General features: G+C 42.5%; 1 pseudogene; it reads left to right on the top strand.

The window, feature by feature from the left end:
• The window catches only part of LOC135534627 (GDNF family receptor alpha-4-like), a 31294-nt pseudogene extending 12923 nt beyond the window's left edge, over nucleotides 1-18371 (top strand).
• Nucleotides 18372-19195: the final 824 nt, after the last annotated feature.

The raw sequence follows: 19195 nt of genomic DNA, 5'->3' as shown, positions 1-19195 counted from the left end.
GTTGGATGGTCCAGTTCAACATCATACTGTTGGATGGTCCAGTTCAACCTACTATACTGTTGGATGGTCCAGTTCAACATACTATACTGTTGGGTGGTCCAGTTCAACATACTATACTGTTGGAGGGTCCAGTTCAACATACTATACTGTTGGATGTTCCAGTTCAACATACTATACTGTTGGAGGGTCCAGTTCAACATACTATACTGTTGGATGGTCCAGTTCAACATACTACTATGGTATACTGTTGGAGGGTCCAGTTCAACATACTATACTGTTGGAGGGTCCAGTTCAACATACTACTATGGTATACTGTTGGAGGGTCCAGTTCAACATACTATACTACTGTTGGAGGGTCCAGTTCAACATACTACTATGGTATACTGTTGGAGGTTGGAGGGTCCAGTTCAACATACTATACTGTTGGAGGGTCCAGTTCAACATACTACTATGTTATACTATACTGTTGGATGTTGTTGAGGGTCCAGTTCAACATACTATACTGTTGGATGGTCCAGTTCAACATACTATACTGTTGGAGGGTCCAGTTCAACATACTATACTGTTGGAGGGTCCAGTTCAACATACTACTATGGTATACTGTTGGAGGGTCCAGTTCAACATACTATACTGTTGGATAATCCAGTTCAACATACTATACTGTTGGATGGTCCAGTTCAACATAATACTATGGTATACTGTTGGAGGATCCAGTTCAACATACTATACTGTTGGAGGGTCCAGTTCAACATACTACTATGGTATACTGTTGGAGGGTCCAGTTCAACATACTATACTGTTGGATGGTCCAGTTCAACATACTACTATGGTATACTGTTGGATGGTCCAGTTCAACATACTACTATGGTATACTGTTGGATGGTCCAGTTCAACATACTACTATGGTATACTGTTGGATGGTCCAGTTCAACATACTATACTGTTGGATGGTCCAGTTCAACATACTATACTGTTGGAGGGTCCAGTTCAACATACTATACTGTTGGATGGTCCAGTTCAACATACTATACTGTTGGAGGGTCCAGTTCAACATACTATATGGTATACTGTTGGAGGGTCCAGTTCAACATACTATACTGTTGGATCCAATTCAACCTACTATACTGTTGGATGGTCCAGTTCAACATACTATACTGTTGGGTGGTCCAGTTCAACATACTATACTGTTGGAGGGTCCAGTTCAACATACTATACTGTTGGAGGGTCCAGTTCAACATACTATACTGTTGGATGGTCCAGTTCAACATACTATATGGTATACTGTTGGAGGGTCCAGTTCAACATACTATACTGTTGGAGGGTCCAGTTCAACATACTATACTATGGTATACTGTTGGAGGGTCCAGTTCAACATACTATACTGTTGGATGGTCCAGTTCAACATACTACTATGGTATACTGTTGGAGGATCCAGTTCAACATACTATACTGTTGGATGGTCCAGTTCAACATACTATACTGTTGGATGGTCCAGTTCAACATACTATACTGTTGGAGGGTCCAGTTCAACATACTATACTGTTGGATGGTCAAGTTCAACATACTATACTGTTGGAGGGTCCAGTTCAACATACTATACTGTTGGAGGGTCCAGTTCAACATACTATACTGTTGGAGGGTCCAGTCCAACATACTATACTGTTGGATGGTCCAGTTCAACATAATACTATGGTATACTGTTGGAGGATCCAGTTCAACATACTATACTGTTGGATGGTCCAGTTCAACATACTACTATGGTATACTGTTGGATGGTCCAGTTCAACATACTACTATGGTATACTGTTGGATGGTCCAGTTCAACATACTATACTGTTGGATGGTTCAGTTCAACATACTATACTGTTGGAGGGTCCAGTTCAACATACTATACTGTTGGATAATCCAGTCCAATTCAACCTACTATACTGTTGGATGGTCCAGTTCAACATACTATACTGTTGGATGGTCCAGTTCAACATACTATACTGTTGGAGGGTCCAGTTCAACATACTATACTGTTGGAGGGTCCAGTTCAACATACTATACTGTTGGATGGTCCAGTTCAACATACTACTATGGTATACTGTTGGAGGGTCCAGTTCAACATACTATACTGTTGGAGGGTCCAGTTCAACATACTACTATGGTATATTGTTGGATGGTCCAGTTCAACATACTATACTGTTGGATGGTCCAGTTCAACATACTATACTGTTGGATGGTCCAGTTCAACATACTATACTGTTGGAGGGTCCAGTTCAACATACTATACTGTTGGAGGGTCCAGTTCAACATACTATACTGTTGGATGGTCCAGTTCAACATACTATACTGTTGGATGGTCCAGTTCAACATACTATACTGTTGGATGGTCCAGTTCAACCTACTATACTGTTGGATGGTCCAGTTCAACATACTATACTGTTGGGTGGTCCAGTTCAACATACTATACTGTTGGAGGGTCCAGTTCAACATACTATACTTTTGGATGTTCCAGTTCAACATACTATACTGTTGGAGGGTCCAGTTCAACATACTATACTGTTGGATGGTCCAGTTCAACATACTACTATGGTATACTGTTGGAGGGTCCAGTTCAACATACTATACTGTTGGATGGTCCAGTTCAACATACTACTATGGTATACTGTTGGAGGGTCCAGTTCAACATACTATACTGTTGGAGGGTCCAGTTCAACATACTACTATGGTATACTGTTGGAGGGTCCAGTTCAACATACTATACTGTTGGAGGGTCCAGTTCAACATACTACTATGGTATACTGTTGGAGGGTCCAGTTCAACATACTATACTGTTGGAGGGTCCAGTTCAACATACTACTATGTTATACTGTTGGAGGATCCAGTTCAACATACTATACTGTTGGATGGTCCAGTTCAACATACTATACTGTTGGAGGGTCCAGTTCAACATACTATACTGTTGGAGGGTCCAGTTCAACATACTACTATGGTATACTGTTGGAGGGTCCAGTTCAACATACTATACTGTTGGATAATCCAGTTCAACATACTATACTGTTGGATGGTCCAGTTCAACATAATACTATGGTATACTGTTGGAGGATCCAGTTCAACATACTATACTGTTGGAGGGTCCAGTTCAACATACTACTATGGTATACTGTTGGAGGGTCCAGTTCAACATACTATACTGTTGGATGGTCCAGTTCAACATACTACTATGGTATACTGTTGGATGGTCCAGTTCAACATACTACTATGGTATACTGTTGGATGGTCCAGTTCAACATACTACTATGGTATACTGTTGGATGGTCCAGTTCAACATACTATACTGTTGGATGGTCCAGTTCAACATACTATACTGTTGGAGGGTCCAGTTCAACATACTATACTGTTGGATGGTCCAGTTCAACATACTATACTGTTGGAGGGTCCAGTTCAACATACTACTATGGTATACTGTTGGAGGGTCCAGTTCAACATACTATACTGTTGGATAATCCAATTCAACCTACTATACTGTTGGATGGTCCAGTTCAACATACTATACTGTTGGGTGGTCCAGTTCAACATACTATACTGTTGGAGGGTCCAGTTCAACATACTATACTGTTGGAGGGTCCAGTTCAACATACTATACTGTTGGATGGTCCAGTTCAACATACTACTATGGTATACTGTTGGAGGGTCCAGTTCAACATACTATACTGTTGGAGGGTCCAGTTCAACATACTACTATGGTATACTGTTGGAGGGTCCAGTTCAACATACTATACTGTTGTAGGGTCCAGTTCAACATACTACTATGGTATACTGTTGGAGGATCCAGTTCAACATACTATACTGTTGGATGGTCCAGTTCAACATACTATACTGTTGGATGGTCCAGTTCAACATACTATACTGTTGGAGGGTCCAGTTCAACATACTATACTGTTGGATGGTCCAGTTCAACATACTATACTGTTGGAGGGTCCAGTTCAACATACTATACTGTTGGAGGGTCCAGTTCAACATACTATACTGTTGGAGGGTCCAGTCCAACATACTATACTGTTGGATGGTCCAGTTCAACATAATACTATGGTATACTGTTGGAGGATCCAGTTCAACATACTACTATGGTATACTGTTGGATGGTCCAGTTCAACATACTACTATGGTATACTGTTGGATGGTCCAGTTCAACATACTACTATGGTATACTGTTGGATGGTCCAGTTCAACATACTATACTGTTGGATGGTTCAGTTCAACATACTATACTGTTGGAGGGTCCAGTTCAACATACTATACTGTTGGATCCAATTCAACCTACTATACTGTTGGATGGTCCAGTTCAACATACTATACTGTTGGAGGGTCCAGTTCAACATACTATACTGTTGGAGGGTCCAGTTCAACATACTATACTGTTGGAGGGTCCAGTTCAACATACTATACTGTTGGATGGTCCAGTTCAACATACTACTATGGTATACTGTTGGAGGGTCCAGTTCAACATACTATACTGTTGGAGGGTCCAGTTCAACATACTACTATGGTATATTGTTGGATGGTCCAGTTCAACATACTATACTGTTGGATGGTCCAGTTCAACATACTATACTGTTGGATGGTCCAGTTCAACATACTATACTGTTGGATGGTTCAACAGTTCAACATACTATACTGTTGGATGGTCCAGTTCAACATACTATATGGTATACTGTCCAGTTCAACATACTATACTGTTGGATGGTCCAGTTCAACATACTATACTGTTGGATGGTCCAGTTCAACATACTATACTGTTGGATGGTCCAGTTCAACATACTATACTGTTGGAGGGTCCAGTTCAACATACTATACTGTTGGATGGTCCAGTTCAACATACTATACTGTTGGATGGTCCAGTTCAACATACTACTATGTTGGATGGTCCAGTTCAACATACTACTATGGTATACTGTTGGAGGGTCCAGTTCAACATACTATACTGTTGGATGGTCCAGTTCAACATACTACTATGGTATACTGTTGGAGGGTCCAGTTCAACATACTATACTGTTGGATGGTCCAGTTCAACATACTATGGTATACTGTTGGATGGTCCAGTTCAACATACTATACTGTTGGATAACATACTATACTGTTGGATGGTCCAACATACTATACTGTTGGAGGGTCCAGTTCAACATACTATACTGTTGGATGGTCCAGTTCAACATACTATACTGTTGGATGGTCCAGTTCAACATACTATACTTCAACATACTACTATGGATGGTCCAGTTCAACATACTATACTGTTGGATGGTCCAGTTCAACATACTATACTGTTGGATGGTCCAGTTCAACATACTATACTGTTGGAGGTCCAGTTCAACATACTATACTGTGTTGTCCAGTTCAACATACTATACTGTTGGATGGTCCAGTTCAACATACTATACTATGGTCCAGTTCAACATACTATACTGTTGGAGGGTCCAGTTCAACATACTATACTGTTGGATGGTCCAGTTCAACACTACTACTGTTGGATGGTCCAGTTCAACATACTATACTGTTGGATGGTCCAGTTCAACATACTATACTGTTGGAGGGTCCAGTTCAACATACTATACTGTTGGAGGGTCCAGTTCAACATACTACTATGGTATACTGTTGGAGGGTCCAGTTCAACATACTATACTGTTGGAGGGTCCAGTTCAACATACTATATGGTATACTGTTGGAGGGTCCAGTTCAACATACTATTCACTGTTGGAGGGTCCAGTTCAACATACTATACTGTTGGAGGGTCCAGTTCAACATACTATACTGTTGGATGGTCCAGTTCAACATACTATACTGTTGGAGGGTCCAGTTCAACATACTATACTGTTGGATCCAGTTCAACATACTATACTATGGTATACTGTTGGAGGGTCCAGTTCAACATACTATACTGTTGGATGGATGGTCCAGTTCAACATACTACTATGGTATACTGTTGGAGGGTCCAGTTCAACATACTATACTGTTGGATGGTCCAGTCAACATACTGTTGGACTGTTGGAGGGTCCAGTTCAACATACTATACTGTTGGATGGTCCAGTTCAACATACTACTATACTGTTGGATGGTATTCAACATACTATACTGTTGGATGGTCCAGTTCAACATACTATACTGTTGGATGGTCCAGTTCAACATACTACTATGGTATACTACTGTTGGATGGTCCAGTTCAACATACTATACTGTTGGAGGGTCCAGTTCAACATACTATGTTGGATGGATGGTCCAGTTCAACATACTATATACTGTTGGAGGGTCCAGTTCAACATACTATACTGTTGGAGGGTCCAGTTCAACATACTACTATTGGTATACTGTTGGATGGTCCAGTTCCAGTTCAACATACTATACTGTTGGATGGTCCATACTACTATGTATATTGTTGGAGGGTCAGTTCAACATACTATACTGTTGGATGGTCCAGTTCAACATACTATACTGTTGGATGGTCCAGTTCAACATACTATACTGTTGGAGTTCAACATACTATACTGGTCCAGTTCAACATACTATACTGTTGGAGGTCCAGTTCAACATACTATAACATACTGTTGGATGGTCCAGTTCAACATACTACTATGGTATACTGTTGGAGGGTCCAGTTCAACATACTATACTGTTGGATGGTCCAGTTCAACATACTACAATGGTATACTGTTGGAGGGTCCAGTTCAACATACTATACTGTTGTAGGGTCCAGTTCAACATACTACTATGGTATACTGTTGGAGGATCCAGTTCAACATACTATACTGTTGGATGGTCCAGTTCAACATACTATACTGTTGGATGGTCCAGTTCAACATACTATACTGTTGGAGGGTCCAGTTCAACATACTATACTGTTGGATGGTCAAGTTCAACATACTATACTGTTGGAGGGTCCAGTTCAACATACTATACTGTTGGAGGGTCCAGTTCAACATACTATACTGTTGGAGGGTCCAGTCCAACATACTATACTGTTGGATGGTCCAGTTCAACATAATACTATGGTATACTGTTGGAGGATCCAGTTCAACATACTATACTGTTGGATGGTCCAGTTCAACATACTACTATGGTATACTGTTGGATGGTCCAGTTCAACATACTACTATGGTATACTGTTGGATGGTCCAGTTCAACATACTATACTGTTGGATGGTTCAGTTCAACATACTATACTGTTGGAGGGTCCAGTTCAACATACTATACTGTTGGAGGGTCCAATTCAACCTACTATACTGTTGGATGGTCCAGTTCAACATACTATACTGTTGGGTGGTCCAGTTCAACATACTATACTGTTGGAGGGTCCAGTTCAACATACTATACTGTTGGAGGGTCCAGTTCAACATACTATACTGTTGGATGGTCCAGTTCAACATACTACTATGGTATACTGTTGGAGGGTCCAGTTCAACATACTATACTGTTGGAGGGTCCAGTTCAACATACTACTATGGTATATTGTTGGAGGGTCCAGTTCAACATACTATACTGTTGGATGGTCCAGTTCAACATACTATACTGTTGGATGGTTCAGTTCAACATACTATACTGTTGGAGGGTCCAGTTCAACATACTATACTGTTGGAGGGTCCAGTTCAACATACTATACTGTTGGATGGTCCAGTTCAACATACTATACTGTTGGATGGTCCAGTTCAACATACTATACTGTTGGATGGTCCAGTTCAACCTACTATACTGTTGGATGGTCCAGTTCAACATACTATACTGTTGGGTGGTCCAGTTCAACATACTATACTGTTGGAGGGTCCAGTTCAACATACTATACTTTTGGATGTTCCAGTTCAACATACTATACTGTTGGAGGGTCCAGTTCAACATACTATACTGTTGGATGGTCCAGTTCAACATACTACTATGGTATACTGTTGGAGGGTCCAGTTCAACATACTATACTGTTGGATGGTCCAGTTCAACATACTACTATGGTATACTGTTGGAGGGTCCAGTTCAACATACTATACTGTTGGAGGGTCCAGTTCAACATACTACTATGGTATACTGTTGGAGGATCCAGTTCAACATACTATACTGTTGGATGGTCCAGTTCAACATACTATACTGTTGGATGGTCCAGTTCAACATACTATACTGTTGGAGGGTCCAGTTCAACATACTATACTGTTGGATGGTCAAGTTCAACATACTATACTGTTGGAGGGTCCAGTTCAACATACTACTATGGTATACTGTTGGAGGGTCCAGTTCAACATACTATACTGTTGGATAATCCAGTTCAACATACTATACTGTTGGATGGGCCAGTTCAACATAATACTATGGTATACTGTTGGAGGATCCAGTTCAACATACTATACTGTTGGAGGGTCCAGTTCAACATACTACTATGGTATACTGTTGGAGGATCCAGTTCAACATACTATACTGTTGAAAGGTCCAGTTCAACATACTACTATGGTATACTGTTGGATGGTCCAGTTCAACATACTACTATGGTATACTGTTGGATGGTCCAGTTCAACACACTACTATGGTATACTGTTGGATGGTCCAGTTCAACATACTATACTGTTGGATGGTCCAGTTCAACATACTATACTGTTGGAGGGTCCAGTTCAACATACTATACTGTTGGATGGTCAAGTTCAACATACTATACTGTTGGAGGGTCCAGTTCAACATACTACTATGGTATACTGTTGGAGGGTCCAGTTCAACATACTATTCTGTTGGATAATCCAGTTCAACATACTATACTGTTGGATGGTCCAGTTCAATACTACTATGGTATACTGTTGGAGGGTCCAGTTCAACATACTATACTGTTGGAGGATCCAGTTCAACATACTATACTGTTGAAAGGTCCAGTTCAACATACTACTATGGTATACTGTTGGATGGTCCAGTTCAACATACTACTATGGTATACTGTTGGATGGTCCAGTTCAACATACTACTATGGTATACTGTTGGATGGTCCAGTTCAACATACTATACTGTTGGATGGTCTAGTTCAACATACTATACTGTTGGAGGGTCCAGTTCAACATACTATACTGTTGGATGGTCAAGTTCAACATACTATACTGTTGGAGGGTCCAGTTCAACATACTACTATGGTATACTGTTGGAGGGTCCAGTTCAACATACTATACTGTTGGATAATCCAGTTCAACATACTATACTGTTGGATGGTCCAGTTCAACATAATACTATGGTATACTGTTGGAGGATCCAGTTCAACATACTATACTGTTGGAGGGTCCAGTTCAACATACTACTATGGTATACTGTTGGAGGATCCAGTTCAACATACTATACTGTTGAAAGGTCCAGTTCAACATACTACTATGGTATACTGTTGGATGGTCCAGTTCAACATACTACTATGTTACTGTTGGATGGTCCAGTTCAACATACTACTATGGTATACTGTTGGATGGTCCAGTTCAACATACTATACTGTTGGATGGTCCAGTTCAACATACTATACTGTTGGAGGGTCCAGTTCAACATACTATACTGTTGGATGGTCAAGTTCAACATACTATACTGTTGGAGGGTCCAGTTCAACATACTACTATGGTATACTGTTGGAGGGTCCAGTTCAACATACTATTCTGTTGGATAATCCAGTTCAACATACTATACTGTTGGATGGTCTACTGTTGGATACTACTATGGTATACTGTTGGAGGGTCCAGTTCAACATACTATACTGTTGGAGGATCCAGTTCAACATACTATACTGTTGAAAGGTCCAGTTCAACATACTACTATGGTATACTGTTGGATGGTCCAGTTCAACATACTACTATGGTATACTGTTGGATGGTCCAGTTCAACATACTATACTGTTGGATGGTCCAGTTCAACATACTATACTTTTGGAGGGTCCAGTTCAACATACTACTATGGTATACTGTTGGAGGGTCCAGTTCAACATACTATACTGTTGAAAGGTCCAGTTCAACATACTACTATGGTATACTGTTGGATGGTCCAGTTCAACATACTACTATGGTATACTGTTGGATGGTCCAGTTCAACATACTATACTGTTGGATGGTCCAGTTCAACATACTATACTTTTGGAGGGTCCAGTTCAACATACTACTATGGTATACTGTTGGAGGGTCCAGTTCAACATACTATACTGTTGGAGGGTCCAGTTCAACATACTACTATGGTATACTGTTGGAGGGTCCAGTTCAACATACTATACTGTTGGATAATCCAGTTCAACATACTATACTGTTGGATGGTCCAGTTCAACATAATACTATGGTATACTGTTGGAGGATCCAGTTCAACATACTATACTGTTGAAAGGTCCAGTTCAACATACTACTATGGTATACTGTTGGATGGTCCAGTTCAACATACTACTATGGTATACTGTTGGATGGTCCAGTTCAACATACTATACTGTTGGATGGTCCAGTTCAACATACAATACTGTTGGAGGATCCAGTTCAACATACTATACTGTTGAAAGGTCCAGTTCAACATACTACTATGGTATACTGTTGGATGGTCCAATTCAACATACTACTATGGTATACTGTTGGAGGGTCCAGTTCAACATACTATACTGTTGGAGGGTCCAGTTCAACATACTATACTGTTGGAGGGTCCAGTCCAACATACTATACTGTTGGATGGTCCAGTTCAACATACTACTATGGTATACTGTTGGAGGGTCCAGTTCAACATACTGTACTGTTGGATGGTCCAGTTCAACATAATACTATGGTATACTGTTGGAGGATCCAGTTCAACATACTATACTGTTGGATGGTCCAGTTCAACATACTACTATGGTATACTGTTGGATGGTCCAGTTCAACATACTACTATGGTATACTGTTGGAGGATCCAGTTCAACATACTATACTGTTGGATGGTCCAGTTCAACATACTACTATGGTATACTGTTGGATGGTCCAGTTCAACATACTACTATGGTATACTGTTGGATGGTCCAGTTTAACATACTATACTGTTGGATGGTCCAGTTCAACATACTATACAGTTGGATGGTCCAGTTCAACATACTATACTGTTGGATGGTCCAGTTCAACATACTATACTGTTGGAGGGTCCAGTTCAACATACTATACTGTTGGATGGTCCAGTTCAACATACTATACTGTTGGATGGTCCAGTTCAACATACTATACTGTTGGATGGTCCAGTTCAACATACCATACTGTTGGATGGTCCAGTTCAACATACTACTATGGTATACTGTTGGAGGGTCCAGTTCAACATACTATACTGTTGGAGGGTCCAGTTCAACATACTATACTGTTGGATGGTCCAGTTCAACATACTACTATGGTATACTGTTGGAGGGTCCAGTTCAACATACTATACTGTTGGATGGTCCAGTTCAACATACTACTATGGTATACTGTTGGAGGGTCCAGTTCAACATACTACTATGGTATATTGTTGGAGGGTCCAGTTCAACATACTATACTGTTGGAGGGTCCAGTCCAACATACTATACTGTTGGATGGTCCAGTTCAACATACTACTATGGTATACTGTTTGAGGGTCCAGTTCAACATACTATACTGTTGGATGGTCCAGTTCAACATAATACTATGGTATACTGTTGGAGGATCCAGTTCAACATACTATACTGTTGGATGGTCCAGTTCAACACACTACTATGGTATACTGTTGGATGGTCCAGTTCAACATACTACTATGGTATACTGTTGGATGGTCCAGTTTAACATACTATACTGTTGGATGGTCCAGTTCAACATACTATACTGTTGGATGGTCCAGTTCAACATACTATACTGTTGGATGGTCCAGTTCAACATACTACTATGGTATACTGTTGGATGGTCCAGTTCAACATACTACTATGGTATACTGCTGGAGGGACCAGTTCAACATACTATACTGTTGGATGGTCCAGTTCAACATACTACTATGGTATACTGTTGGAGGGTCCAGTTCAACATACTATACTGTTGGATGGTCCAGTTCAACATACTATACTGTTGGAGGGTCCAGTTCAACATACTATACTGTTGGATGGTCCAGTTCAACATACTATACTGTTGGATGGTCCAGTTCAACATACTACTATGGTATACTGTTGGAGGGTCCAGTTCAACATACTACATACTTGTCCAGTCCTAATCCCCAATTAAGATGTTTTGGGAGGACATGGACCAGTTCATGTTTGAAAACCCACAAATGTCACTGAGTAAAGCAGTTCGTCATGGAAGAGTGGGCCAAAATTCCTCCACAGTGAAGTTCGAGACTGATCAAGAACTTCAGGAAGTGTTTGGTTGGAGTCATTCTAACTAAAGGTGGCACAACCAGTTATTGAGTGGAACGGGGAAATTCATTTTTCACACAGGTGCTTTATTTGTTCACTCAGGTTCCTTTGAGCTAATATTTTTTTGGGGGTAAAGATTTGATTACATTCAGTACCAAAAATATGCAATATGAGGAAGGGGGCAAATACTTTTTCACAGCACTGTATCTGGGGACGAGTATGAAAATATTTTTAGAGTGTTGAAAGTTTCCAAGAGCACAGTGGTCTCTGTCATTGGGATTAGCAAAAAATATATAACTACCCAGACTCTGTCGAGAACTGGCTGTCTGACCAAACAGCAACCAGGCAAGAAGGACCTTGGTCAGGGCGTTGACCAAGAACCCAATGACCACTCTGACAGAACCACAGAGTTCCTTGGCTGAGATGGGAGAACCTGCCAGAATGACATCAGTCTCTACAGCACTTCACCAATCTGGGTTTTATGGGAGAGTGGCCAGATAGAAGCCACTCCTGGGAAAAAGGCACATGACAGCAGTTTGCAAAAAGGCACATGAAAGACTTTGAAAGCATAAGGCAAAAGATTATATGGTCTGAATGCAAAGCACTGTTGTCATGGAAATTCTAACCAAAAAGGAAGCAAGGCTGTTGATTCTTCAAGCAACAACTTTTTATTATAAGATTTGCAAATCTGGAGCGGTTAACAATCACTCAAAAGGTGCAGAATTAAGAGCCCAATGAACAAGAGTTGGGTCTCAGCTTTTATAACCTTTGTCTACATTGCAGTTTAACATTGTCAATTACACACATATAAGAACTGTATCAACATACTTTAGTCATATTTTATTATCATTATTTTTTTTATTTTTTTAACTTGTGCATAAGGCATATGTTTTGTGGGGGCCAAATGTCATAAGAAATTTGACATGCTCAAAAATCCTGCAGAAATGCAAAATTGACTGGCCTGATGAACTCGGGACGGCCGGGCAGTGATTGTTGTTCCTTTCCATCACTCGTGGTGTTGATTTCATCATGTCCATTTGGTGATGTTTTCTCACTTTTGCAAAGTCACTGTGTATTTGCAATATGGTTCAATGGGCATTCACCATCACGAATTTGTCATGCTATAAAAATCGTGCAGGAATGCGAAATTGACTGGCCCGACAAACTCGGGATGGCTGGGCAGTGATTCTGGTACCTCTCCATCGCTCGTTAGGGTTGATTTCAGAATGTCACTTTTGGTGATGGTACCTCACTGTTTAAACATATTGCAAATGGACAAGAGTCACCAGCAAGTCACCGTCCATCAGTCAATTTGATATCATTCTGACACCAAACTGATACAAACTGACACCAAACCCACATTTCCCAACTCGTTTAGTAGCCAACTATCACATACTTCCGAGCTGGCCCAAAATTCACAACGCCTTCGGTTCAAACCATAAAAAAAAACATAAAACACGTAGTTATGTTCTAGCTGCGGGTCCATTTCTTGTGTTATGTGTAGGCCTAGTTGAGGCGACACCGAATCCCAAGTTTCGGCTCGATAGGTCATTTGGTGTCCGAGTAAAACCCTAATTGGTGCTGAAAATCCACTTTTTTCAATTACTTGCTACGGGGTCCTTGAATGAGCTATCGGACAGAAACGTTGGGTTCTGTCTCTATGGGCCGAGACGGTCACAATGCACCTAGTCTTGTGACTCTGGGACATTTCTAAATGTCGACATTTTCGTAATGGTCAGAATGAATTGAAGTCATTGCAAATGTACGAGGCTGTTTCTCGGTCCGAGAACCTTCTAGAGCCACCTAACTCACCACGCACTATCGACCTGAGGTCTAGAACAAGTTTCTAAAGTTTCGGAACTCTAGGTCTGATGGTTCTTTTTTAGCTCGAACAAAGCTAACTATTGGATGCAGTGTCAATCTCTACGCACCCCAATACGTTCCTCTTTCGAAGTTGTGTATCTGTGTGATTTAGTTTTCCTTTGAATTTTTATGGGACAAATGACTGATTTACAGTTCATGGGGGTTACCTAATCACACATATGAAGTTTTGGACAGATCTGATTTTTTTAACCCTTTGAAACAGCCCCTGAGACACCAATTATGGCACTTCCGGTTGACACAGGAAGCTATAAGTCAACACATATCCTCATTGGGCTATGCTTTTACAGAATCCTGAGTTTTAAGTCTTTACGTTAAGAATTGACTGATTTACACAGGGTTCAATGCACTATGTCTATCAAATTGCAGGCAGGGTATGGATATACACTTTTAGGGTGATTTTAAGCACTTCCGGTTGGTCCAGGAAGCTTAGAATCAACACAGGTAGACCTCATAGTGTCCTGATGGACTGTCATCAAAGACAGGTTCATAAGGCATTCATAACCCACATAGGCCTCAGGTTGAATTTAGAGGAGCAGGCAATGTATTCCTATGGGGAGAGAAGTCAATGCAAACTGTTTGATGTAAACACCTTATTTTAACTGTGAAGGGTTAATGCCTCACGGTCAAGGTTAGGCTTGCACGGATCGGGGGCACCTTAGGAACGTACCCGAGGTCGAATTGTGTTTCTCACCCTAACGGTTCTCTCACTGTCACCCAAAAGCAAATGACATTGTGGTGCTGGCTTCATTTTGGGCCTACTTTTCTAATGGTCGCTGCGCTTAGACCGAGCGAGCTACGGTCAAGCGGGATATCTCGTTGAACTCGGACGGCCTTGGGATTATGTTTATGCCATTGCCTGCTCTCTGTGTCTTTAAGCACCACGCTTTGTCACTCCATCCTTGCTGTGTGTGTGTGTGTGTGTGAGAGCTTTTCTTTGACATCTGTTGGGAGAAATGACTGATTTTACAGTACAGGAGGGTTGCCTAATCACACATATGAAGTTTTGAAAAGATCTGACCTTTTTAACCCTTGGAAACAGCCACTATGACACCATTTAAGGCACTTCCTGTTGGCACAGGAAGCTATAAATAAACCCATATCCTGATTGGGGTATGCCTTTACAGAATCCTGAGTTTTAAGTCTTTACGTTAAGAACTGAGTTATTTACGGAGGGTTTAGTGCGTGTGTGTTATTTCAGAAAATCATAGAAAAATCACAGAAATCTCGCAGAGCTCCGCAGCACACTTTGAAAATATTTGTATGAACACCCTGCAACTGGATCTGTAACTGTTGAAAAAAAATATATATATTTGAACATCACCAATCTGTCATTGTACGATTTCTCTTAATTGACGATAGATAAATGGTTGATTTTTTTTTATTGACACCGGAGGCTCCTTGACTTTGACGTGAAGTGAAAAAATAATTTCTCTATTTTCATTTTGGACCTTTAATCCCAGAAAATGGCCATAACTCAAAAAACGTTGAGGCCTAGACGCCATCTTGTTCGGGGCCAACTGCCCATTATGCCAAACCTATGCTCACCAAGTTTCGGCTTCGAAATATTTTCAGTTTTCGAGATAAGGCCCCGTCGTGATTCGTGATGTTTTGTCAAATTGCAGTATGATTGCTTATGCCCTCTTGTGGGATTTTCCGGGATAGCGGAAAAATGACCAAAATTTGATTATTTTATAAAACGAAAACCGAATGTCCGACAAAGTTCATTTGATGACTTCCCGGTAGGTCTGGCCCTGCCACTCGGCCCGACGCCGTCCCCGAATTTTACAAATGTTTTCGGACGTCTAGTAAGGGACCTTACATTTGCAATATGGACTTTTTCACTAACCATACAGAAAATGTTGAAATGTTCCCTTAAGGTATGTAAGCCAATTATGTCATAATCTAAGCAAAAATTCAACCAAGCAAAATTTAAAACATTGTAGGAGAGGGTTCTCTTACACTAGTACATTATCTTTGTAAATAGCTTCTGTTGAGCCTCTGAGTTTTTTTTACCTTCACATGGTTCAAAACATTCTTCAGGGAATCATCATTTATACAGTTACACAGAAATACACTCTTCATCTGTACAAAGAGGACAATCATCACGTTGACACTGTCCACAGTACAGGGGTTCAGCATCGACCTCCTGCTTCTTCCAGCAATGTGGCTGTTATTGTTTGCTGGACTCCCGTCCTGACCCTGCGGTTGGCGCGAGTTGGAGTGGCTGTTATTTAAGTCGCCGTGGGACTATGCTGGTGTTGCATACTTGCCTTGTGCTGTTCTGCTCCTCCCAGGAGCCATAAAATGTCTGGCGTGAACCCACAGACCTCTCTGTAACCTTTACCTCCATCTTGGTCGACGGGAAGAGGAGGAGGAGAGGAGAAGGAGTTCTATATGATGATGATGATGATGAGGGACTCGGGAGGGTGTTAGTGGGTACGAGGTATGGTACTGTATATCATAGCAGATCCATATGAATCTAATACCCTTGGTCTAGCAGTCATTAGTCTAATACCCTTGGTCTAGCAGTCATTAGTCTAATACCCTTGGTCTAGCAGTCGTTAGTCTAATACCCTTGGTCTAGCAGTCATTAGTCTAATACCCTTGGTCTAGCAGTCATTAGTCTAATACCCTTGGTCTAGCAGTCATTAGTCTAATACCCTTGGTATAGCAGTCATTAGTCTAATACCCTTGGTCTAGCAGTCATTAGTCTAATACCCTTGGTATAGCAGTCATTAGTCTAATACCCTTGGTATAGCAGTCATTAGTCTAATACCCTTGGTATAGCAGTCATTAGTCTAATTCCCTTGGACTAGCAGTCATTAGTCTAATACCCTTGGTATATCAGTCATTAGTCTAATACCCTTGGTATAGCAGTCATTAGTCTAATACCCTTGGTATAGCAGTCATTAGTCTAATTCCCTTGGACTAGCAGCCAGGAGATCTTATACATTTTGTTCTATGAGATAATCTTCATCAGCTAACATCACTTTGGCATTTATATAATACAGTGTGCTGTGGGTAAGGCTCTGCATCTGTGGTAGCCATGTGTGGGTAAGGATCTGTGGTAGCCATGTGTGGGTAAGGCTCTGTGGTAGCCATGTGTGGGTAAGGCTCTGTGGTAGCTATGAGTGGGTAAGGCTCTGTGGTAGCCATGTGTGGGTAAGGCTCTGTGGTAGCCATGTGTGGGTAAGGCTCTGTGGTAGCCATGTGTGGGTAAGGCTCTGTGGTAGCCATGTGTGGTAAGGCTCTGTGGTAGCCATGTGTGGGTAAGGCTCTGTGGTAGCCATGTGTGGGTAAGGCTCTGTGGTAGCCATGTGTGGGTAAGGCTCTGTGGTAGCTATGAGTGGGTAAGGCTCTGTGGTAGCCATCTGATGGTAAGGCTCTGTGGTAGCCATGTGTGGGTAAGGCTCTGTGGTAGCTATGAGTGGGTAAGGCTCTGTGGTAGCCATCTGATGGTAAGGCTCTGTGGTAGCCATGTGTGGGTAAGGCTCTGTGGTAGCCATGTGTGGGTACGGCTCTGTGGTAGCCATGTGTGGGTAAGGCTCTTTGGTAGCCATGTGTGGGTAAGGCTCTGTGGTAGCCATGTGTGGGTAAGGCTCTGTGATAGCCATGTGTGGGTAAGGCTCTGTGGTAGCCATGTGTGGGTAAGGCTCTGTGGTAGCCATGTGTGGGTAAGGCTCTGTGGTAGCCATGTGTGGGTAAGGCTCTTTGGTAGCCATGTGTGGGTAAGGCTCTTTGGTAGCCATGTGTGGGTAAGGCTCTGTGGTAGCCATGTGTGGGTAAGGCTCTTTGGTAGCCATGTGTGGGTAAGGCTCTGTGGTAGCCATGTGTGGGTAAGGCTCTGTGGTAGCTATGTGTGGGTAAGGCTCTGTGGTAGCCATGTGTGGGTAAGGCTCTAAGGTAGCCATGTGTGGGTAAGGCTCTGTGGTAGCCATGTGTGGGTAAGGCTCTGTGATAGCCATGTGTGGGTAAGGCTCTGTGGTAGCCATGTGTGGTTAAGGCTCTGTGGTAAGTGATGGATGTTGTATTCTGCATTCCTCCCTCCTCCTCCCCAGGTCCCGCTGGGCCCAGTTCCAATATGACTGCCAGCCCTCAGAGCATGTTTCCAGCGGTTGTAAGCAGGACAACTACGCAGTCTGTCTCCTTGCCTACACCGGCCTCATAGGTAAGAACTAACACTAACAGGTTTGTTAATAATAGGCTTGCAAAACTGGACGGATAAAATTTGCAGATTGTAAGATGCTCCCGTTTATTCAAATGAAACCTGGGGGTAAGCTGGGTAGATGGTGGAGGAATGCAGGTGAGACAGGGGGAGGAAGGCAGGGGAGACGGGAGGAAGACAGGTGAGTAAGGGGGAAGAAGACAGGTGAGTAAGGGGGAGGAAGGCAGGGAGACGGAGGAAGGCAGGTGAGTAAGGGGGAGGAAGGCAGGTGAGGAAGGGGCGGGGAGGAAGGCAGGTGAGTAAGGGGGGAGGGGGGGGAAGGCAGGTGAGTAAGGGGGGGAGGAAGGCAGGTGAGTAAGGGGGGAAGGAAGGCAAGTGAGTAAGGGGGGGAGGAAGGCAGGTGAGTAAGGTGGGGGGAGGAAGGCAGGTGAGTAAGGGGGGGAGGAAGGCAGGTGAGTAAGGGGGAGGAAGGCAGGTGAGTAAGGGGGGAGGAAGGCAGGTGAGTAAGGTGGGGGGAGGAAGGCAGGTGAGTAAGGGGGGGGGAGGAAGGCAGGTGAGTAAGGGGGGAGGAAGGCAGGTGAGTAAGGGGGGAGGAAGGCAGGTGAGTAAGGGGGAGGAAGGCAGGTGAGTAAGGGGAGGGAGGAAGGCAGGGAGGAAGGCAGGTGAGTAAGAGGGGGAGGAAGGCAGGTGAGTAAGAGGGGAGGAAGGCAGGTGAGTAAGGGGGGAGGAAGGCAGGTGAGTAAGGGGGGAGGAAGGCAGGTGAGTAAGGGGGGGAGGAAGGCAGGTGAGTAAGGGGGAGTGAGTAAGGGGGAGGAAGGCAGGTGAGT

This window comes from Oncorhynchus masou, unplaced genomic scaffold (assembly GCF_036934945.1).
Source record: "Oncorhynchus masou masou isolate Uvic2021 unplaced genomic scaffold, UVic_Omas_1.1 unplaced_scaffold_3698, whole genome shotgun sequence".
In the NCBI taxonomy this organism is placed as follows: Eukaryota; Metazoa; Chordata; class Actinopteri; order Salmoniformes; family Salmonidae; genus Oncorhynchus; species Oncorhynchus masou.
Note: the sequence above shows the minus strand (reverse complement) of the source record. Positions and strands in the feature narration are given on the sequence as shown.